Genomic DNA, 24136 nt, shown 5'->3' with positions numbered 1-24136 from the left:
AACTGGTTTAAGACAAATCTGGTTGAATGTAGCATCAGACTTAACTGACTGAGGTCAAAGCGCTTTATATAACTTCTGTCCCAGACCCCTTCCTAGTTCAAGTTAAATCAGTCCTCCAGCATCCCAGCATTTTGCAGCCCTGAGCTGGGCTGCGCTGTCTGCTCCAGAGAGCAGGGCTGGCCCTGCCCCTCCGCTCCCTAGCTGGAGCAGTGAGGGCTGGCTCACTGGCCTCTCTGGCTGGCTTGCTGGCCACTCCAGATCTGGGGTCAGGGAGGGGTGTTAAACTTCCCTTCCCCAAGTACAGAGCTGCCCTGTCCTGCTTTGCCTACTTACTGCTGGCTACGGCTGTGGACTACAAATCCCAGAGGCACCTGGAAATAGGAAGAGGAAGTAATGAGCAACTCTGCAGAGTCCTGCTGGTGTGGGTATGGACTGCAAATCCCAGAGACCTTGGGAGCAGCAGGAAGAGAAGTGGACACACAGCCCATGCTGGCTACATGCCAAAGCTGTGCTCCTAGCACCCCCTGGCTTGTGGCTTGAGCCACTGCAGGAATGTAACTTTCCTGAATCAAAAATGAATGTCTGTTTATTTGCTTATTAGATTCAATCTTTACATCTTAGACTAACAAGCAAAGACTGAATCAATCCAGCCTCTGGCTTTTAGACTCTCTGTACTTAGCCTTCTAGGCTTAAGGTACCCTCCATAACTTTTCTGAATTTGGTGGCACCCTGGTTGAGAACCACTGCTTGTCTCAGCTTACCCACTTTATTTCAAGTCTGCTGCCACTAGATAAAATTGCCCAGTCCACCTGTTTCCAAGAGGGGTGTGCAAGCTGGACTGGAAAGCAGCTGTGGAAAGACTGCTTCCCAGTCTGGCTCCACAAGCCACTAAAAGAAACAGACATACAATGCAGTTCCACCTGGCAGGGGCAGCACCTGTGGCACCCTTGAAAGGGTCTTGTGTCACCACAATTGAGAACCACAGTTGGACTCAATAAAGGTAGCATAAATTATAGTGCGAAGATAGGTTGCATCCCCTGTAATAGGCAAAGGAAAAGTAAATGCTGTCCATTAAACTTATTTTGATTGAATATATCCAATATAAATACATCCAGTCCTTAATTTTAAGTTTTCAAACCTTAAATGATTGCTTACATTAAAGACAATTTTAACATCATTATAGTCATGTCACTAGGTGAGAATGTGGAAAAGGCCTTTTTTGGAATTTAAGCAAGCAAGCTTAATTTTGGAGCTTAATTTTCAGAGGTGTCAAGTGCCCACAGCTCCCACTGAGCCAAAAATTTAAGAACTAAACTTTACAAAGTTCTATATTTAAAGCCATAAAACAATTGAGACGGAGTGTCCACAATATTGAAAATGAACATACAGCTGTAGCGAAGATTTAAACAAGGCTTAAACATTACATTATTCACACTTTGGGAAGTAGATCTTAGTATTTTTAGTCATCAGTAATGCACACTGCAGACTACCCAGTAGTACATATTTTTCAAGTGCTGAACAATGGTCAGGACTTCAACCATAAAATAAGGTTACTTTTAAATAGCTATCAGTTATAACAGCAAGATCAAAATGCAAAAATATGGAAAAAAAAAATAAAATGGCAGTTTTTTCTGATTTTTCTACATTCCTAAAAAGAGAATAAATACATAAATGGAGCAGGTAAAAAAGTTAAATTCCCTAGTTAATTTATCTGTAATTTCCTGTTCTTCCTTTTTGTTTAGTTTAATAAACATCAGGTGGACAGATACATAGAATCTTACCACTTATGAGTGACAGATGCTTTAACAGGTTTAATTTAAGTATGCCTTTGAATACCAAAAGCAATTTGCAATGGACTTAGATCTTTTTTCCCCCTCTTACAAAAGCATATCTTTTTATGACCTTTTCAGGAGAAAAATTCATGCTTGTAAACCCATGCCCTTTTCACTTCAAAACTAGGATCCAATTTAAGCAACAAAAGCAAACTAACTGCATTTTTCATTCACTTTCTAGCCATAAGCAGAACAGTAGCCTTCGATCACACCACTCCAAGACACTGGATATATCACACAATTCCTACTCTCTTTTTGTTGCTTTACTTTTAGGTATATTTTTACGCAATTCAAACACTTTTATGTACTTCTCTTCCAATTTATTCCTAGGCTAAAGGACCAATAGCCATTTAAAAGTCTCATTTTCACACAATATTAGTAAGTATGTATGTATCCTATACAAAGCCACAAAGAAAAGAACTAGTGGTAGTGTAGTTAAGTGGCCCTTACTAAGTTAAGAACTTGTAAAAGTTGAGTAAACTATTCCTTAGCACACTTCCTGTTAAGTCCATTAAAACTATTCCCAACAGAACTGGTCACAAGATATGGCCTAGATTTCTCCATAATTCTTTACATTACTGAGCTCTTACAAGCTCCTTCTCAGAGTTCATTTGTAAGGGTTACCTGAAATTCTGGTGGTTAGGCCCCTATTCAGCAAAGCATTTAGGAACATGCTCCATGCCTTGCTGAAATGCAGGCTACTTTGTCATCTTTTAACCTCTTATAATTTCAAAGGATCACTTCAGAAGTGCATCTGAATGAGGTTCAAAACAGTAACTTGTTTGCATTGAAAGGGTTTTCCATCATCCTAAAAGTGAGGTTCTTTGCTTTAGAGGGTTATTCTTTCCTTAGTTTAACACCTAGTGCCCTCTGCCAGTTTGAAGTCTTCAGAGAAACAGCTCAAAGAGTAGCACAAAGCCAAATGCTGGAACTGCAAATTAAACTGCCAGCATTGCCCATGGGAGTAGACTGGGAAGCAGAATGACAAGAAAGAAAAGTTGCTGCAGCTCCCAGACAGCCTGTGACTGACAGGTTTTCCACAACAGAAGTTGTGCCTAGACCAGCAAGTCTAAGATTCTAAACTAGCATGTCCTGGCATCGTTTTAAGGTAGGGGTGGGCAAAATGTGGCCCATGGGCCAAATGCAACCCACTGGGCCATTCTATCCACGCTGTGGAGCCCCTAAATTTTTTTTTAAAAAAATCAATATTTATCTGCCCCTGGCTGGCTGTCATGTGGCCCTTGATGGCTTGCCAAAACTCAGTAAGTGGCCCTCTACTGGAAATAATTGCCCGCTCCTGTATTTAAGGGATCCTTTGTAGGGTGGGGGCTGGGGGGGGAGTGAGGGGGAAAGCAATCGAGCCATACAATATTACCAAAACAATCTTAGGATATGTAACCACCTATATGATTCAATATAAACCCAAAGATTTCCAATAAAAATCCAGAGAGTCAGAATCATTCTGTGATCTGAGGTCTTAGCTACAGAAGAATTGCTCTGTTATTTTTCAGAAGTCAAAAAATGAGTGAAAGCCAAGAGCTGTCATTTTCAGGGGGGTGCCTTGAGTCTACTGAGGAGTGCCTCAAATATGAAAAGACTGAGAATTGTTGGCCTAGACAAGACATCTTGTTTGGCAAGAAGAAGGAGGAACAATTATTAGTTAAAAAGCTGCAGGCCTGAAAAATTTTACACAAAGCTGTGACAGTAACTTGACCTAGCAGGGCCTGTGAGTGTAAAGACAGGACTGACGGCAGGGTTAGAAGAGTTGTGAGGATGCAGCTCCCAAATGGTTTTGTTAGACGAAACTAAAGACTCCATTATTTCTTCTCTCAGACAGAGAGAACTGCCAATCTTATAGACCTCTTCTGAATCAGAAGTCAGGGTGCCAACAGGAGCAAATCCACATGGGGTGCAGTCACACCCCACCTCCCTTTCATAACGTACTACAGGACCAGCAGCCAGGATTTTAAGTCCCTGAATCAAGTAAAAATCCCTTCCTCCCTTTCCCTGCATGCTCAGCAGCACTTCCCCTCCCTTCCCATTCTCCCTGGCCTCCTACCCACTGCCACTGCTGTCCCTGGATTGGGGAAACTCTGGAGCCACTGCTATCCCACTACAGTTGGGCTGCGTGGGGAGCCACCTACCTACCTGATTTCCCAGCTGCTCCCTGCCAGTCTGGGAGCAAGCTCAGGGAAGGGAAACTGGCCCTGCTGCCACTGTTTTTAGCTGAGCCTGGTTCCCCAGACAGCCCAAGCTAAGCAGGGCAGGAGCAGCTCTGGAGCTCCCCACCCACACAGCCATGGGAAGGAGGGGAGGGGACATGCTATTAAGCATGGAGGAGAGGGGCAGGGGAGGCGATTCTTATGTGAATCAGTGGGTTAAATGTGCCCATCTGTTGCTCTCATAGTGTGGTTTGTCCATCTGATGTGGGAGGGCTGGGAGCACCAGGCAGCACCAGTCGCTGTTCCTGCAACCAGCTTCACAAAAATCCTGTCTCCTGGCACTAACACATGCCATCCAGAAGGAGGAAGGCCAGCCCTTTGCATCAAATTCCAATCCTATCATCCAGATAAGGCCTCTGGAAATTTTTTTTTTTTTTTGGGGGGGGGGGGCATTCATTTTACTACTTTGTTTGCTGTGAGACTAATTTGTCTTGAATTGGGTACCCACAGTTCCTTTCTTCTTATCTGTTCTTGTTCACCCTTATTTGTTGGTGCTATTTACTGTAATACCCTAGACTATAGTTCCCAAACTCTAGTGTGGAAGGCCCCAGAAGAGATTTCAGAATGTTTAAACAAATATTTTCTTAAATCTTAGTATGAGAAAGGAAGAAAACTAAAGCACCAAACCTGTACAAAGTCTCATTTAATGTTTTTCCATGACGTGCCATGTATGTATTTGTAATGCTAGATAGACCTCTTTACATATAATACTGTATTCTGAAATTTAAAGATATGGTACTGATTTGGGGATCTATACACCCAAATGGATTTGAACATAAGCATTCATTTAATATGCCCATCTTCTACAACACAAAGTTAACTGCTGTTTGAAATAATAATTAAAAACAAACCTCCAGGAAGTGTTTTCAAAGTACTGTGCTGAATGCAAAAATCTATTAGCATTTCCACATTCAGAAGCAGCATTTTCTTTATTAATTTCTGATTATGTTTAAGATTTCCTACCATGTTTCATACTCAAGCTATAAATTTATAAATCATTGTTATGATACTTCTTTACAGCATCCACCGTCACTTCATGCAGTTGATAAGCTTAACAACACGTGTATTCCCTACTGTGAAAGGAAGGGTGGGCCTCAAAGGCGTACAGAAGAAAACAGAAATTTGAGGGAACTGCAGGCTTTAGTATTCTTTCTTTTCTCTCTCTTGCTATAGTCTTGTTAATTTACAATGAAAAGAAAAGAAAAAGTCTGGGAATGAGAAATAATCACCGGTGGAACTATGGAGAGAAGGTTGAATTTCTCATAAGACAAATAAGTAAAAAAAAAAAACAGTAAAATTAAATAAAAATACAGACCAACTTTAAAATATACATTAAACGTGTTAAGTTTTATAATCAGCATGATACAAGAAACAGTATTATTAGCATGTTTTCATCTGAAACCAGGGTTTTGCACAGCATCTTTTTAACAGCAAGTCTGGGGTTCACTTTAAAGCAGAAAGAGCCCAGAGAGACCCTGCAGGGGAGATAGGGCACAGCTGCAGCTGGGCTGCAATGAAGCTCAGGAAATAAGCCTAATTAGAGGGCACCTGAAGCCAACCCTGAAAGGAGAAGGGCCTGGGAGAGAGAGAGAAACTAGGGTCAGAGTCAGCACAGACAGTCTGGCCCTGGAAACTGAAGAGGGAAGAGCTCCACGATCAGCCTCTTGCCAAGAGGTAGACTGTGAAAATTCTAGGTTTGGAGGCAGCAAGTGAAGGGCTGAGGGCTGGCAGTGGTCCATGGCCAAGTAGGACTTCTGATATATAGCCAGGAGGCTAGAGGTTTGGTTATAGCTGGAGGGCTTAGGTTTTCTGTTAGAGTTTGATCCGGTGGTTTGGGTTGGGGACTATTGTTGGAGGCAGTCCCAGTACTGCCTGAGGTGGTGTCCTGAGCCCACCAGAGGCTAGGATCCAGGACATAAAGGGTACTGTGCCCCAAAGCAGGTAGTAGCCAAGAAAGCAAGCCAATGTAGGCTCAGCGCTCAGAGGGCACAGACAAAGGCACCGGAGGGCAAGATAATAAGTTAGGACCCAAAAGCTCAGTCTAGTATAGTGGACTAAAGCTAAAGGGCTCAGGACCGAGGCCTTCCCACCCCCAGCCATACAGGAACAACTGCAAGTAGTCAGTCCTTGAGGCTTACAAGTGCCCTTGGGCATGGATGGGTTGAGAGTGCCCACACAGCTTAAGGGCAGGATTGAAACCGGTGGTGTCCAGGAGGGACCTGATGGCTTCTAGGCAGATTAAGGTTTGCTCTAAGATGATTAAGCACCCTGCCTCCCAATAAAACAACAAGAAAGGTGTAGCAAACGAGGAAGGGGAAGGCACCCTAAAGTTGGAGCCAGGCAGGGACTGTGTGGCCATCAGGAGGTGCCATGGCTAAACCTCGCTACAATCTTACAAAGGATTCCAGGGAGGCTTGTGCTCAGGTTTAACAACAGAAACAGTTCTGTGAAGGGAGAAGTTTCACATGGCAGGCACTGGACACCATAAGCAGTCTGTCACAAAATCACAGAAGTTTAGGGCTGGAAGAGACCTTGTGAGATCACTGGGTCCAGCCCCCCTGTTCTGGGCAGAAAAGGCTGCTGGGGTCAAATAACCCCAGCAAGGTGTGCATCCAGTCTTTATAAAGATCCCCAGGACAGGTGTCTGCACCACCCCCACTGGGAGCCTATATCACATGTATTATACAGTTTTTGACAAAGATGCGGTATTGTTGGCGTTTTGAAATATATTAATATTTAAGCCAGCTCTTTTTTGTTCAATACAAAATAAACAAGTATTTAATGAGGTTACCCTGGCCACTGCCTCAGACCTCACGCTCTCATCCTGTACAAATTATTCAGGTCAGACTACTTCCTTCAGTTTATACTGGAAAGACAGAGATCAAATCTATTTTTATAACAAAGTATTTCTAAGGTTCACTTCACCTGGAAGCAACTCATCTGGTGAAGAGCCCTCTGGTTCCTTCTACTAAAAGTTCCAGACATGTTCTCATAATTATTTCCTTTTTCAAAAAAAATACTGTCTGTATATTGTGATACTGCCTTTGAAAATTGGTTTTAAGCTGGACTCATTTGCTTGCATCCAAAAGCCATTACCGTTTCATACTGTTCAAAGTATTGCCAATAGGGTACAAAATGTTTATCAGCAGGGATCCTGGATTTCTCTGACAAAAAAAAAATAGCATGTTCTCTAATAAAACCCCCAAAATCCACAATTAAAATGACAGCCACCATATATGTGTATCGGTTGAACACAATGTCTTCTTGATATATTTACAATTTTAAAGTAAGTTAGAAGCCTACCAGTGCCTCAATCACTATAATAAAATAATTTCTAACTACCTATAAATTTTGATTTATAATTTTTGTGATTTTGGTATTTGATTTTGGGTTTTTTATCACGGAAAATCAGAGCTCCCCCTGCCCCATTAGTTCACAGACTGCAGGTCCAGGCCCCTTACTCCCAAGCTACAGTACCCCAACCCTGCTGATGCCCCTCACTTGCCCCCGCATCATCCTGCCCTGCTGGTACACAATCCCGCACTGTGGCTGTGTGGGCAGGGGGCACCTCACAAGGGCAGCATGGAGCCCACAGTGGCAAGGAGCTTCCCTGCGCTGCCCTGTAGCGCCAGGTTGCATCCGCTGGGCTGCAGAGGCCCTGGGGGAGGGCAGGAAGCCCAAGCCCCACGCACAGATCTGGGTCCCCTTGCCCCGCCAGGAGTGTGTGCAGCAAGGGGGAGCGGGCCATCCTCCTGCCCGCCAGACAAGTCACTTGTGGCCCCATCCCACTCCCCATCAGAGCCCTGCAGCCACACATTCTGGCCCCCAGCCCCATGCCCCCCAGCTGGGCAGCAGCAGCCCCAGTCCCAAACCTGCCCAACTTCCTTCCTATGCGGGCCTCAATCTGCACCGCTGCCGGGCCCCACCCCCAGCTTACCTGTAGGAGCTGCTCTCCAGGCGTTCTGGCAGCCACATGCATATATATTGGGGCTGTGCAAAGCTTCAGTCACCGATTCAATGTGGCGGAGATTCAGCCTGATTCAGTGGCTAAACCTCCGAATCCGAATTGAATCAGGAGACCCTTTAATCTCTCTGAATTGAAACTGGAACCTCCAAATCAATTCAGAGAGATTTGGAGAGATGAGATGACTCAAACAGTCACATCCCGCCACACAGCTCAGCGACTGGTGCCTCCTAGGTCTGGAGAGGCACCTGGGGTCCCCCCGTGGCTGACTGCCAAGCTGGGAGGTGCAAAGGGGAGGGTCCCCCACACACTCGGCACTGGACCCAGAAGTGGATGGGAAGAACATCTGGTCCACTACCAGATGTCCTGCCAAGCATACAGAAGGCCCCCCCACGCTCCTGTGGGATGCTCCACCTGCCCCACCATCTCAACATTCACGAGCTGTGCCTGGTACCTCGAGGTATGTAGAAAAAATATTTAAAGCTGTGTCTATGGCCAAATCACTAATTCTCCAAATCAGCATCGAATCTTCAGATTCAGCTGAATCGAATCAGAACAGTGATCCAAATCAACAAACTGAATCACTGTCCCCCAAAGCAGGCCGAATCCGAAATGAATATGGCCCGCTTCGCATACCCCCAATATACATGCACATGGTGCTCCCTGTCTGACTGCCCTCTTCCCACTCTGCCAACCTGTAGAGAGCTCTTTATTGAACTGCAAAACCTGCATTTTCCTGGTGGGTAAAAGGGGAATCTGCATTTCTCTCCATTTTTCCATGGAAAACGGAAAACTTGGATACCTGTTTATCAGGTTCAGTGGTGGCAAAGGAGGTGGAAGGCAGGGCATGATGCTGCGGTACAGAAGTGAGGGGGCCGGGACCCCAAGGGGCCAGGGTCGCGGGGAACCCCGGAGTTCCGCCCAACTTCCGGGGCCCGACCCGGAAGTTTGGCCGGGAGCTTAACGTTTCCCGGAACTCGGACCGGGCTGGAGCGGGACCGGCCCGGGAGAATAAAAGGAGCCCACCTACCCCAAGCAGAGGAGGACGGAGGCTCCAGCCGGAGCCTGCCCCGGGAGCGGCAGAGCTGGGACCTGCGGAGCCGGGACTTGCAGAGCCAGGTGTGGTGGAGCCGGGAGCCACGCGGCGGGAGCCGGCAGCGGAGCAGCGGGAGCCACGCGGCAGGAGCCGGCGGCAGCGAAGCCGGGAGCCACGCGGCAGGAGCCGGCGGCAGCGAAGCCGGCAGCCGCGGCCGGGAGCCACGCGGCAGGAGCCGGCGGCGGTGGCCCGGGGAACTGCGGAGCCCAGGACCGCCCCGCAGGAGCCAGCGGGGCAGGGAGCTGTGGGGCCCGAGGCAGCAGCGACCCTCGACGAGCCAAAGGTAACAAGGGGGCCGGTGGCCGCCGCGCCGGAGGAAACCGGGAAGGGAGGCTCGGACGGAGGGACTCTTCTCCGGCGGCTGCGGGCCACTTGGCCGCGGAAGAAGACCCGCGGGCAGGGAGGCAATCCTCGTAGCCCCCCCCCCCCGGGTCTAGAGAGACAATCCATAGGGGTAAGGACACCCCAGAGCTAGAGGAGCGATCGGCACCAGGGTAGACTAGGTGCTGTAAGGACTCCTGGAGAGGGTCCGGCAGTGCGAGGGTGCCCCCCACTGCAGGACTAGGACACAGACAAGGGAGCCCCTACGGAGGCTAACCCCGGAGGACCGGGCGAGGGTGTAGGGGAGGAGGAGCCCTCAGGACCCCTGGACCTTGGAGACGAGGTACCCCATTCGGACCGCCAGCTTCCCCGCACGGGTGAACCCCCATATTCCAGCAAGTCGTGGCAGGCGAGATCGGCGGAAGCAGGAACGGCCCGTCACGTACCCCCTCCTCTCCAGGGGCCGTCCGGGGATAGGGGGACTCACGGTAGGTGATGCACCCCATCCCCTCACAACTGGTGCATTGGCCGGGAATCCATCCCGAGCCTGACACCAAGAGCACCAGAGAACAATGGAGCTCCCCCCGGGCACTGATGTGGCGCAACAGACGCTGCACCTGATAGCCCAGCTGCTACAGCAGCACCAACAGACTGCCTTAAGGCAAGTGAACTTGCAGGAGCATTTGCTCCAACAACACAGGCTAGGGGAGGCCTGTATAGTGGGGAAATGAACATTCCCCGAATGAACAAGGAGGACGATGTGGAGGCCTTCTTAGAGACTTTTGAGAGGGCGGCCCTGGCAGCGGGAGTAGATAGAACGAAGTGGGCCAGCCGACTGGGAGTCTTGTTGATCGGCCCCGCGCAGGCGGCATATCGAGCCTTGACGCGGGCCGAAGCCGGGGACTATGACCGAGTAAAGGCTGAGATTTTACAGCGCTTAGAGATCACCCCGGAGAAGCACAGGCAGGCCTTCCGTGGGGTCAAGGCCAAGGGGGAGAAGACCCCCAAGATGTTATGGCACGACCTCAAGGACGAGATGACGAAGTGGCTGAGGCCAACGGCTGCCACAAAGGAAGAAATCTGCGACCAGGTCCTGTTGGAGCAGTTCCTGGCGGACTTGGACGAGGACACCCAACACTGGGTAAGATGTCACGGCCCCACATCCTCTCTACAGGCACTCCAGCTAGCCGAACAGTATACGGCAGCACAGGCGGGGCGACGCCCAAGCCGAGGGAAGCCGAGGGCGGAAGGCTCCCCCCGAAAGGGTAAGGGAGGTAAGGGCGAGAAGATCCCGGAAGGCAAGGCCATTAGTTGTTTCCGGTGTGGGGGTAAAGGGCATCTTGCAAGGTCCTGCCCGACCGAGGCCGAGTACCCCACTAATAAAGGGGCCCCACTCCCAAAGGGGAACAGTAGAGAATGGGAGTCCATACGGGAGGAACCGATGGAGTGCGGGGTCGGCGGTAGGGAGGATGTCCCTCCTAGACCCTTACCCCGAGTTAAGGCCTGGGTAGGGCAACGGCCCCTCATGGCCGTAGTGGATACGGGGTGCGCTCAGACACTGGTTCGCCCGTCGCTGATCGAATGGAGGCGAGCACCTCGGTGTGCGGGAATCCACCTGGTTTGCCTGCACAACCAAAGAGCTTACTTCGAACGGCGAATCCTAGAGATCCGGCTCCAGGGTGTCTCGAGGCGTCTGCCCGTGGGATTGAGTGAGGACATCTTACACCCCATGATTGTGGGGAGAGACTGGCCGGAGATTTACGAAGTACTGGCCACGCTCCGGCCACGAAAGGAATCAACGGAGGGCTTAGCTGGGGAGGAGACCGAGCAACCCTGGCCGGATGAGCTGGAAGGCCTAGCAAACAGCTACCAGTTCCGTGAGGCCCAGGAAGAAGATGAGGAACTGCGACCCTTCCGCGAGGAAGCCCTCAGATCCCACCGGCAACCGGTAAGCCCCACTGCGGATCGTGGACAGGGCCCCCGGGTCGAGCTGAGGCAGGGCTTACTGTACCGTATCAAGCCCGATCCCCAGATGGGGAGAGAGGTGGAACAACTCTTAATTCCCCGCAGATATCGGGCACCCCTTTTACGGTTAGCCCACGGGAACCCGATGGGGGGACACTTGGGGAAGGGGAAGACAGAGGCCCGATTAACACGCTGGTGCTTCTGGCCCCACTTGTATGAGGACGTCGAGAGGTTTTGCAAGGGGTGTCGAGACTGCCAGCTAGTGAGCCCCCACAAGCCCCCACGCGCTCCCCTTCAGTTGATGCCGATTATCCAGGAACCGTTTACTAGGGTCGCTTTGGATGTGGTGGGGCCTTTACCGCGCAGCACCGCGGGATACCGGTTCCTCCTGGTGTTCATAGACTACGCCACCCGGTTCCCCGAGGCTGTCCCCTTACGGGCGGTGACGGGCTCCAAGGTAGCTGAGGAGCTCATGAAATGGGTGTCCCGGTTTGGGATCCCGAAGGAAATAGTAACGGACCAGGGAACGAACTTTATGTCTGCGGTGATGACAGCAATGTGCCGGGTGCTGCACGTCACCCACCTGAGAACGACGATTTACCACCCCCAGACTAATGGGCTTGTGGAGCGCTTCAATGCGACGTTGAAGGGGATGCTCCGTCGGTGCGCCCAGGAAGATCCGGCGAGATGGGATCTATTGGTACCCCCTTTACTGTTTGCGGTGCGGGATGCCCCGCAGGCCTCCACGGGATATTCCCCATTTAGGCTGGTTTTCGGACACCAGCCCCGAAGCTTACTGGACATAGTGAGGGAGAGCTGGGAGACCAGTGTGCGAGGGGGCCGCCAGGTGGCCGAGTACGCCCAGGAGATACAGGACCGACTCCACAAGGCTCAGCGGGCGGCCCAAGACAACCTCACTCAGGTCCAGAGGCAACAGAAGAACAGGTATGACCAAGGGACCCGGGAAAGGGAGTTGCAGCCCGGCCAAAAGGTGCTGGTTATGTTGCCCAGTTCCCACAGTAAATTTGAGGCAAGATGGCAAGGGCCAGCACGGGTCATAAGACGAGTCGGCCCAGTAAATTATGAAGTCCAGAGGGAGGGCCGACAGAGGTCGTCCCAGATCCTGCACATTAATTTATTGAAGGAGTGGCAGGAGCCACAGGGGCTCCTTTTGGAAATGGATCGGGAGTCAGTAGATGGAGAGTATCCAGAGCTAGAGGCAGAGTCTAAAACCCTAGAGGAGGGACTCCCCGGGGAGGGAGCGTCCCTCTTGCCGCACCAAAAGAAGGAACTGCAGCGGTTAATCGCGGAATTCGGGGATGTGTTTACAGAAACCCCCGGGAAGGCTAGGGGTGTGGAACATGCGATCCTGACGCCGTGAGGTCAGGTTGCCAGAGAGAAGTGGCGGCGGATTCCCTTCTTCCGACACCAACCAATTAGAGAAGAACTTAACCGCATGCTGGCCCAGGGCATTATCACGCCTTCCCGCAGTCCCTGGCGGAGCCCGTTGGTGGCCGTAACTAAGCCGGACGGCAGCTTGAGGCTGTGCGTCGACTTTAGAAAGGTGAACGCCATCACACAATTTGACGCCTTCCCTATGCCCCAGGTGAACGAACTAGTGGAGCGCATCGGTCAGGCTAACTTCATCTCCACCCTGGATCTGGCAAAGGGATATTGGCAGATCCCCTTGCGGAAGGAGGACCAGCCCAAGACCGCCTTCGGAACACCGTGGGGTCTATACGAATTCAAGAGGATGCCGTTTGGATTAAATGGGGCTGCCGCTACCTTCCAAAGGCTGATCGACTGGGTACTGGCGCCCCACCAAGAATACGCCGCCGCCTATATCGATGACATTGTGGTCTATACCAAGACGTGGGAGCAGCACCTTTGGGCTCTGAGGAAAGTCCTACAGGAGTTACGGGGTAAGGGCCTAACGGCCAACCCTAAGAAATGTGCCCTGGGAAGATCAGAAACTAAATACCTCGGCTTCCTGGTAGGCAAGGGGCAGGTAAGGCCCTTAAGGGACAAGGTAGCGGCTCTGCGGGACTATGAGGCCCCAGTGACTAAGAAACAGATGCGGGCCTTCCTGGGGCTGGCCAGCTATTACCGGCGGTTTATTCCCCGGTTTGCAGAACTGGCTAACCCCTTGGTAGACACCACCAAGGGACGGGAGACGCCACGAGTCAGTTGGACCCCGGAAAGGCGTAAGGCGTTCGAAGCGCTCAGGCGAGCCTTGTGTCAAGGGGTAGTGCTACATACCCCAGACTTTAACGCCCCCTTTATTCTGCAGACTGACGCCTCGGTGTACGCCCTGGGAGCGGTCCTCTCGCAGGAGGTAGAAGGAGCGGAACGTCCCGTGGCGTTTGCCAGCCGCAGACTAAACGTGCATGAGCAAAGGTACTCCACGATCGAGAGGGAGTGCCTCGCGATACGGTGGGGTATAGAATATTTTAGATATTATTTATTGGGCCGGGAGTTCTGGCTCATAACCGATCACGCCCCTTTGCGGTGGCTTAACTCTGCTAAGACGGAGAATGCCAGGATCATGAGGTGGGCTCTGGCACTACAACCCTACCAGTTTCAAATTGGGTATAAACCGGGATGCAGCAATACAGTAGCAGACTTTTTGTCTCGGTGCGGAGGGGTAGAGACACCTCCTGAGCCCTCGGGACCATCCCACACGGGCGGGAAGCAACCCGCGGGGGACGAGGATAGACAGTCAGAAGGAACGCCTGGCGGCGTCTCTAGGGGTGGGGTATGTGAGGGGGCCGGGGCCCCAAGGGGCCAGGGTCGATCGGGGAACCCCGGAGTTCCGCCCAACTTCCGGGGCCCGACCCGGAAGTTTGGCCGGGAGCTTAACGTTTCCCGGAACTCAGAGCGGGCTGGAGCGGGACCAGCCCGGGAGAATAAAAGGAGCCCACCTACCCCAAGCAGAGGAGGACGGAGGCTCCAGCGGGAGCCTGCCCCGGGAGCTGCAGAGCCGGGACCTGCGTAGCCAGGTGCGGCGGAGCCGGGAGCCACGCGGCGGGAGCCGGCGGCGGAGAAGCCGGGAGCCGCAGAGCCGGGAGCTGCGGGGCTGGGAGCCACGCGGCAGGAGCCGGCGGCAGCGAAGCCGGCAGCCGCGCAGCAGGAGTCAGCAGCAGCGGCCCGGGGAACTGCGGAGCCCAGGACTGCCCCGCAGGAGCCAGCAAGGCAGGGAGCTGTGGAGCCCGAGGCCGCAGCGACCCTCGACGAGCCTAAGGTAACAAGGGGGCCGGCGGCCGCCGCGCCGGAGGAAACCGGGAAGGGAGCCTCAGACGGAGGGACTCTTCTCCGGCGGCTGCGGGCCGCTTGGCCGCGGAAGAAGGCCCGTGGGCAGGGAGGCAATCCTTGTAGCCCCCCCCCCCCCGGGTCTAGAGAGACAATTCATAGGGGTAAGGACACCCCAGAGCCAGAGGAGCGATCGGCACCAGGGTAGACTAGGTGCTGTAAGGACTCCTGGAGAGGGTCCGGCAGTGCGAGGGTGCCCCCCACTGCAGGACTAGGACACAGACAAGGGAGCCCCTACGGAGGCTAACCCGGAGGACCGGGCGAGGGTGTAGGGGAGGAGGAGCCCTCAGGACCCCTGGACCTTGGAGACGAGGTACCCCATTCGGACCGCCAGCTTCCCTGCATGGGTGAACCCCCATATTCCAGCAAGTCGTGGCAGGCGAGACCGGCGGAAGCAGGAACGGCCCGTCACGTACCCCCTCCTCTCCAGGGGCCATCCGGGGATAGGGGGACTCACGGTAGGTGACGCACCCCGTCCCCTCACAACAGCACATGCATTCAAGTGTCACTCAGGACTTGTGCCAAAGGTTGCCAGCAGTTGATCTAGCAGTAAACAGGTACATGGTTGTTTGGGTCGGAAATTTAAAGGCAGCCAGAAATAATGCTAGCCATGTTATTACCCTGGGGGCTACTGGCTACAGGAACTGCTGTGTGCCTTAACTAGGCTACTCTAACAATTCTAGAGATAGGAAAAGTTCTAAGATCTCTCTCTCAGTTCCTGAACACCTCAACCCAAGTAATTTATTGTTCTCTTTGCCCTGACTTTCCATGTACACCATGGTTATTATATATCACTACCTCACAGGATAAATTAATTTGTGTGATGTGCTCAAATAGTATAATGAGGGGGACTATACAGTATCCAAACAGGTGAAGATATTCAAAAGGTACTTTGAAACATTACAGTCCTTAGGATTGAATTTTGCAAGGAAAATAAGGAGGTTCAAAACAGCCACCACTTCCCCATTAAGGATCTGCTAAGTTTACTGTTAATACTCAGCCTGGAATGTCTTTTGGGTGGTACCAAGTTAAAGAAGAGGGTGGGAATTCTGTACTAATGCTGAAATTACATTAGTCAGAATCAGGTTTAAAAAAAAATGAGAAGCCAAGTTGTATACCAGTAACAGAATTATGTTCTAGATTGTGAAGCACTGTTAGTCTAACAGAGAGTATAGATCTATGCAAACTTTATAACACTTTTAGGCTGTTTATGATATTGTAAATCAGAGGTGTTCAAGCCCTGGCCCCTGGGCAAAATCTGGCCTGCGTCAGCCCACAGGGCTTCCCGTGGGTCTGAAAATTTGGCAGTGGGCAGAGCAGCAGAGTGCTCCCCAGCTGCCAAATTTCTGGGCCTACAAGGAGCCCTGAACAGCGTGGCCCTGTGTGTATGACTGGGTGCACAGGGCAGCATAGGCCCTGACCCAGGTGCACAGAGAAGTGTGGGACTCTATCCCAGTGCACAGGATCAGCCAGGAGCAGTGCAGGGCCTGGTTCCCATGGGGGCAGCATAGAGACTGCCCTGCACCACTCATTTAGTCCTCAGGGTCAAAAGATTGAATACCATTGTTATTAATGCTTGCAAGAAGAGAGTTTCAACAGACGAGACTCATACAACTCTATGGCAGGGTAGGAGGCGGTAGTTCTGCAGACCAGTTTGGAAATTCTTCCGCTATCACATGAAAGGCAGTAAGAAAAATGGGTGAACAGGAGGGTTTTAAGAGCTTATTACTGACATCAGAACTGGGTGGTTTATGTTCTCAAGTTAAATTTTATCATGGCAACAAGTATTTTTGAAACAGCTGCACAATGTGATTGTAAAGCACACGTTGATAGGGCAGTGCAAAGCAGCTTGTACTGCTGCCACCCCTGCTATACCTGCTCTGTGGATAAACAGACTTCAACATACTGGGTTATCAAACCAATACTTTTCACAAACATTAAAAATTTTTCACCAAACTTTAAATAATGGGGTTCGCAGTAACAATTAAGAGTGTAAGAAACAAACCCATTCTAGTAACAGTCCATTAGAAAAGTTACACCACTGGTAAAACTGAAGACCATGGTCATCCCAGAGTAGAGGACAAAAAAATGCAAGTTAGGTCTCATGTATCTACATTAGTTGTTGTGTGCAGGAACAGCAACAAACAAGAAAATACCAAAAAAACCCAAACAAACCAGCAGTTCAATTTGCTCATTAACATCATTTTTCCTCCAAACAGACAGAGTACAACGAGCAGGGGAGTGTCACCTTTACAATGTGCAGCACACTGTCAATAAACAAAACCAGAGACACACAGACACGCATGCCTTTAGACAAAAAAAAGAGTTCTGAAAAAGCCAAAGATTTCTTGAAAGAGAAAAACAAAGAAAACTGTGACCACATACCCTCTATAGAAAGGAGAGAGAAAGTTAAAATACTTAAATAGCCAACTGCAAAGTGTAGGCATTTGCTAAGCAGACCTGTGCATTCTGTTGTACAGTATTTAAAAAAAAAAAAACTCTCTGGAGATAAGCACTTCAGCCTACTAAAACTTGGACACTTTCCCAGAATTCAGGTCATAGGCAAAGAATCCAATAAGCCACAGGGTGACAGACTGAACCAGCTTCTACCAAGTGGTCTAGGATTGCAGGCCAGGCCCAGAAATGAAATTTATCTTCCTATTTCTAAAAAGAAGCAAAGCAAAAGTACATAAATCTACATGTTCCTGCTACTGACAGCAGTATTTCAGGCTTCCCTCACTAAACACTTCTGGCAGTATCAGTGTTTATGGAAACATTACTTGTAAATGTTGTTACACTTAACATATTTTGGTGTGATGATAAATAATAAAATCCTGGTTTGTGTGTAGGTCTCAAACACATTCTCAGCAGAGGAACAAAGTCTCAGCATCCTGAAGCCCATTTGAGAAAGATCAAGTTAATTCTAGCTTTAAACTATGACTTTTGCCTTAAAAGAAACTTCAAGGTCAATACAAAATCATATATAAGGAACATTCCCCTCTTTCTATTAAAAAAAGCCCAATCTGAAAAAATAAGAATTCTAGATTATTGTTAACGCTGAGCACTATCAGTTGAAAGGCGTTAACTTCTCAGTCACCATCGCTCCAATCCTGTAGCAAAAACACAGCGTTAGTCTGAGCAGCAACTGTCAATAATGACTCAGAGCAATACTTTGAGATTAAACTGGCAACTACAATTAATGATTATCCAATATGGCTGTTTCTAACACACCTATGTAACAACAACAGGCCTTTGTTAAGTGGAATTAATAAATGCTTTCTGAAAAAAAAACTACATGGATTAAGAGATTATTTTATGATCTCTTAAAGCATTTTAGTCATAAAAGATATCTTAAAACATAACCAAGGCTGAACTGATGGTATGAGTTCAAAGCTGTCCAACAGGTTTTCCTAATACCACAAACATAAAAATAGTAACCGGAGGAAGTGGCAAGAGAGAAAAAAAAAAAACAAAAAAACACAGGATGCTTCTCCATGAGCAGAAGCAAATACACCAAGTTGCTTTTCTGTGGGATGTACAAGCATAGCTGAAGCCATTTTTCAGCAACACACCAAGAACCTGTGCAGTCAATGCAAACAGAAACCAATAAGCAGAATACAATTTTACAGTTTTTATTAAGTAACAAAAATTGAAAGTTTTAAACCCATTTCATAGTTACCATAAAATGATTACAAATTAGCTGTTGCTTATAATGAACTTCATTCAGGAAACTGCTCAGGTTTTCTGAACTCTTAGTGAAGTCAAGCATAGCCCATTATTTTGACAGAAGTAGTAAATGCTTGCAAGGGGGAAAAAATCTCCTCCACAGTGCTCCTTGTGAGACCGCTGTGGTTTAAAGACTATCAAAATAAAAAACTAGCTTTAAATTCTCAAAGATCTTTACACACTTTTCAAAGGTAGGCTTTTTCAGATAGGATGATACAACCAAACTATTCTCCATAATCCAAACTATAAAGAGTGCCTGACTCAATTAAGTCCTGTCATGGTTTTAGCCTTCTCTCTCTTTCAGAAAAAAGAGATTTAGGGGTTTTGACCATAGTGAAAAACTAGAACTGGTCCCCTCCAAAAGAGCCATTTTCCCAACAAAATTTAAATATAACAAACCTTTCAACTAAATAGTCACAGCCAGCCAGAAGAAGAGGAAGGGAACTAACTAGTAAAAGGGTGGCACAACACTTTGTAAGGGGCATGCTCCTCCCCCGGTTTCTACAGGCTCTTCCTCACCTGAACATCTGCCACGTCACCCACCTGATAAGAAGGAAGATGGGGATCATCCTCTCACTCCAGAAGCAGCAAAGCTGCCCACAGCTTTTAGGGAGACAGTATTGCTCTTCAAGCTTTAGAGCAGGGGTTGTCAACTAGGGGTAAGCGTACCTTTGGGGGTACTTGGGAAACAGTGAAATGGAAAAGCAGGGGATACTTCCAGTTTTGCCATGAGGGACCCCTGCCACTCCTCCACCAGCTGAGGAACTCCTTGCTTCTGGACTGGCCACTGGAGGTACACCAACCAAAAGGTTGAAAACCCCTGCTTTAGAGCATATAATGTAAAATTATGGCACAAATTTAATTAATACAACAATAATTAGAGACATAGCTTCCACTGTTAACTTTCCATGATGCAGAACTGAAATGGATGTGGTTTAACATGCAGTTCTTCCATCAAGTGTACAATGCTTTTTCTAATCCCCAGACCAATGATTTGGCATGAAGGAAAGGAAACCTTATTGCAAGTTTAAATAAATCAGACATTTAATAAAACCAGTTATAGAATCATAGAAAATTTGGGTTGGAAAGGACCTCAGGAGGTTATCTAGTCCAATGGCTCCCAACCTTTTTTGTACGAGGACCCATTTGTAAACACTGATGGACAGTCCTGACCCAGTGCCCCTCACTCCTGACCCAGTGCTCCCTGCCCCCAGGCCCCAGTCCCCCAGTGTGGGCTAGGAAGGGTGTATAGGAAGCATGGGGAGGGCACTGATGATGCATAGGGGGTGCATGTTGGTACACGTGCACCCCCTGACCTCCACAGTGCACCCCCTGCGTAAAAATGCCGCCGACACTGCCAGCAGTGCCTGCAGGAAGTTGTCACTTGCCACCCCCACTCCCACCACAGACGGCATCTGCAGGTGGTCCCCAATTGCTGCTGGCTGTCGTCGACACTGCTGGCAGCATCTGCAGGTGGTTGCTGACTGCCAGTCAGCACTTGCCACTCCTGACAGCACTGTGGCTGCCACCATGCTCCCACCGCTGACAACACTGCCGCCGCCTGCGAGAGCCTGCCGTGCCCTCTGGCCTCCAGGGGCATGCAGCGCTCATGGGGGGGGCCTCCAAGCAGCCCTTTGTAGGCTGGAACTGTGCAAGCAAAAAGCCATGTTTCTATTCTTTAAAGGAGAATCCATTTTTAAAGTATGCTGATCCTTTTTTAAAGCGTGTCCATAACCCTTTCAAATGTTCTTGTGACCCACTTTTGGGTTGTGACACACTTATCTAGTCCAATATCCTACTCAAAGCAGGACCAATCCCAATTGCATCATCCCAGCCAAAGCTTTGTCTAGCCAAGTCTTATAAACCTCCAAATTTGGAGATTCCACCACCTCTCTGGGTAACCTGTTCCAGTGCTTTACTACATTCCTTGTAAGAAAGTTTTTCCTAATATCTAACCTAAGCTTCCCTTGCTGCAACTTGAAACCACTGCTCCTTGTTCTGTCATCTGCCACGACTGAGAACAGTCTAGCTCCATCCTCTTTGGACCCACCCTTCAGGTAGTTGAAGGCTGCTATTAAGACAGTACTTATATCAACTAAAGTTTTAAAATATGCTTAAACAACTACAGCATGCAAATCAAGGAAAGATTCTCGTAAGTTGTGAAAGATGAAGATCCTGGGATTTTATATAGAACAGCGGACTTTTGTATTTTATAGCCTTTTATAGTTGCCATGTGTGTTTTGTTTCTTCATTTCATACTGGCCGACCCAAGAAGAACTATTCATCTCAATGTCATTCACATTTATACTTATCTACTGGTGCCAGTTATAATTATTCATTCATTACAATTCTTTAGAATTTGATTTCATTGTTTCACACCAACAGTTAACCAACTTGCTTTTTTTCTTGTAATTAGCATAAGCACTTAGTTTACTGAAGATTAAAGCATGTCTCATTGCTGTTCTAATAAAGTAATGCTTAAAATACTCTGCCATTATTTGACCAGTCAACTGACCAACTATTTTTTGAGTGGTCAAACACCCAGCCCTAAGTATAAGCTTAAACCCTTCTCTCTTGCCTGCTAATCAGATTTAAAAGCACCAGCACGCTGCATAAGAAGTTTTGTACAAATACATGTTGGCAGAGTGAAGCTGATATGTAACAGAATTATTAAGAGAGAATAAAACTTATAAATGAGTTGTAAACTTTGCCTGTGAGAACATAAAGATCTAACCTGGAGGCAATGAGAAGAGCAAACAAGGAAACAAAATAACAGTGACCCTGGTACAAACATCTTGGCACAGACCAGAAAAACCAAGGCCTGCAATTACCTTCAAAGACCTTGCAAGCAGCTATGCTGTAAACCAGGCTTGTCCAACATACGGCCCACGGGCTGCCATGAGGCCTGCCAAGCTGTTTTCTGAGGCCTGAGGTGCTGCGATGGGAAACGGAAGTAAACACTGTTTACTTTTGCTCCCACCCTTTGCCCCTCCCCCAACCTTTCGTCAGCTTCCTAATGGCTGCTGAAAGGCTGGAGAAGGGATAAGGTTCTCACACGCACTGCATCAGCTTGATGTTGCCAGCGTGGTGCATGTGGGAAGAGGAGTAGCTGTGTGCCTCTTGGGACAGGATGAGCACAGCTGGAGCACCAGGGGCTCAGCTGCACTTTCCCCCTACCTGCGCTGGTCAGTCCCGAGCAGCATTCGGCTCCACCGCCATTTCTGCTGGCTGCTGCCAACCTGAGCAGATCCGTCTCATCCGGAGCAGCATACAGCTGAAGCTGGCTTCCCATGTGCTACTGGAGATGGGAGGAGCCCGGCCAGGTTGGCACCAGCCAGCAGAAGTTGCGGCAGAGCCATGTGCCACTCAGGACTGACCAGTGCAGGCAGGGGGAAAATGCAGCTGAGCCCCTGCCGCTCCGACCAGGCTCATCCCGTCCCATGCAGCACATGGCTCCACTGCCGCTTCTGCTGGTTGGTGCAGACCCAGCTGGGCTCCTCTCATCCCCAGCAGCTCGTGGGAACCCGGCTTCAGCCGCATGCTGCTCCAGATGGGACAGACCCAGCCGGGTTAGCACTGGCCAGGAAAAGCAGCATGCAGCTGAAGCTGGCTTCCCATGTGCTACTGGGGATGGGAGGAGCCCCGCTTGCAGCACTCCTGCCTGACCACCTATCTCCTCCAATTGAAGGGGAGGAGCACATACTGGGGTACACCCAGATTACACTTTTAAACACAGTATAAACAATTGTGCTCCCTCATTTTGAAATAAGCCTTATATCACATGAGCCTATAACCAAATCAAAAGCAGGTGCCAGCCTCCCAGCTTCTAATCAATCTTACTCTTAAACAGTGGTAGGCAAAATACAGCCAAATCCAGCCTGCTAGGCCATTCTATCCATGGGGCCCCTAAAAAATGTTTTTTAAATTAGCATTTATCTGCCTCTGGCTCCTGTCAAAAATGACAGGAGACAGGGGCAGTAGACCCAGGGGAAGCCAAGGCAGGCCCCTGGAAAAGCAGGGGCCACCCAGCCCCACACCCCAGCCAGAAGCCCCTACCTAGCAGAGGTTTCTGACCTGGGACTGTGGGACTGCTTGTGCCTGAACCAGAGAGGGAAATTCAGGTAAAAGTGGGGAGCAGGGGAGGACCACAGGCAATCTCACCCCAGTCCTCAGGGCTGGGCCAGCTCCTGCTGGATCTCATGGGCAGCTGGGAGTGAGCGGGCACATGGGAGACAGCAAGAGCCGGGATCCTTTCACCCAGATGAGCAAGTGCAGGGTCAGGGCTGCACGTGCTGGTCCCTGCCTGACTGTGGGGCTGAGAACAAGCGGGCATGTGGGAGCCAGGGCCAGTAGGGCCCAGAGCAGGGCGGCTCCCCTCTCTCCTTGCTGGGGGAACCCAGCCCAGCTCCAGAGAGCCCAGGCAGCCCTGCCCTGGGCTCCTGCCACCTTGCTCTGGGCCCCGCTGGCACTGGCCACCTGGCTATAGCTGCCTCCCAGCCCCGCCACCCTAGCCCCACGGTACAAGCAGGGACCAGCGTGCACACTCGTGACCCCATACATCCCACACTTGCCCGTCTGAGCGAAAGGATCAGGCCCTGGCCTCCTGGCAGTGGCAGGAGCTGCCATAGTGCAAATACAGCCACAAGGCTTGGGGCAGCAAGGGCCTGGCTGGCTCCCCCCATGGCCGGCCCCAGTGTCACACTGGGAAGGAAGGCCCAGGCCGCCCTGCACACCAGAGGCCTGGCAGCCCACCAGCAGCTCACCCCCTGTTCCTAGGACAGTCAGAGAGGCTCTGCCAGGAGCAGGATTAGGCCTATGGATGCTTTTACATTCTGGAGGCTCCTGAGCCTGCCAGAAACCCAGGGGCCATCCAGGAAGGGCCTGGCCAGCCTGGGGACAACACAGGGGTGCAGCTGAGGCTGCTGGGTGTGGTACAAGCTGGCAGGGACCCAGCACAGGGCACTGGAAGCCCGGGGAGTCTACCCCAAAGTTGGATCTGAATAGCTGTACCAGTGCGCTCAGACTATGGGATATTGCAGAGCTGGGGCAGGTGCTGACCAGCTTAGTGGGAAGTGCGCAGGGCACTCCTATGGACACTTCACATACCCTCAAACCCTTCCCACAAACCCCACAACCACACCTTCCTCCACATACAATTACACATCCCACAAATACCATACACAGACACAGACACACACATCCACAGATCCTCACATCCCAAACAAACACCACCCACCCATACCCCACACACCCTGTACAAGAATAAGACTGCATTTTGAGCTATTATGCAATCACTTCTACACATAAAGCACAAACACACGCATATCAGAACAAAAGTGTTTTTTTAATTGAATTAAAATATAATATTATGGGTATTTGATTTTAGTACATTATTTGTTTTTGTTTTTCTAGTTCTAAGATAGCAAACACTCTTCCCCAAAGGAGTACTTCCAGGGGCAAAGGGAGGGACTTCCTGTGGCAAGGGTTAGAGGTCAGGGGCAGGATTTCTGGTCCCAAGATGGTAACCAAGGGCCAGGGCATCTGTCAAGGGGTAGGGCTACCCATGTGGTCCTCCACAGCTTGCCAAAACTTGGAAAGCAGCCCTCTGCCTGCCCCTGCTCTTAAAAAACAGCCACCCACCAAATCAATCTGGTACTGCTATTCTAAAAAAAGCATTTCATGATTCTGTAGACTCGATGAA

At 49.8% G+C, this 24136-nt stretch overlaps 1 protein-coding gene across 2 annotated transcripts in view; it reads right to left on the bottom strand.

Annotated features, from left to right (window-relative positions):
* The window catches only part of RASSF3 (Ras association domain family member 3), a 151325-nt gene that overhangs the window by 39214 nt on the left and 87975 nt on the right, over positions 1-24136 (bottom strand). The window lies entirely within an intron of this gene.

This window comes from Crocodylus siamensis, chromosome 4 (genome assembly GCF_052110815.1).
Source record: "Crocodylus siamensis isolate JL-2025a chromosome 4, ASM5211081v1, whole genome shotgun sequence".
NCBI lineage: Eukaryota > Metazoa > Chordata > Crocodylia > Crocodylidae > Crocodylus > Crocodylus siamensis.
The sequence above is the reverse complement of the archived record's forward strand: the minus strand, read 5'-3'. Positions and strand labels throughout refer to the sequence as shown.